Below are 367 nucleotides of genomic sequence, written 5' to 3' on the forward strand. Positions count from 1 at the left end.
AAAAAAAAGCCAGAGCGCGAGCGAGCAGCAGCCCACAGGCAGCGAGACGAGAAACTCCTGGCAAGTCTCCAGCGCACTATGAATTCCCTGTCGTGCAGAGACGTATCGCGAGGGAAATGAAGGGAAACGCGGCTTTACAGATGGATTTCTGATCCGGCTCTAATCGCCCCGCAAGGGCGTGCGGGCTCCGGCTCGGCTCCTCTTGTAACGCTCCCCCACGGGCAGCGCGGAATCGGGAGTTAAGCGGCCGGCGTCTACGGGCGTGCGTACGCGCACGCACACGCGCGTGCACACGCGGGTGTACCCACGGCGGGGCAGCGTCCCGGGGGGCAGCGACCTCCAAGGGCTCCCCCCCCCCGACGGCAAG

This window comes from Rhea americana, unplaced genomic scaffold (genome assembly GCF_003343005.1).
Source record: "Rhea americana isolate MKP2758 unplaced genomic scaffold, rheAme1 scaffold_202, whole genome shotgun sequence".
In the NCBI taxonomy this organism is placed as follows: Eukaryota; Metazoa; Chordata; class Aves; order Rheiformes; family Rheidae; genus Rhea; species Rhea americana.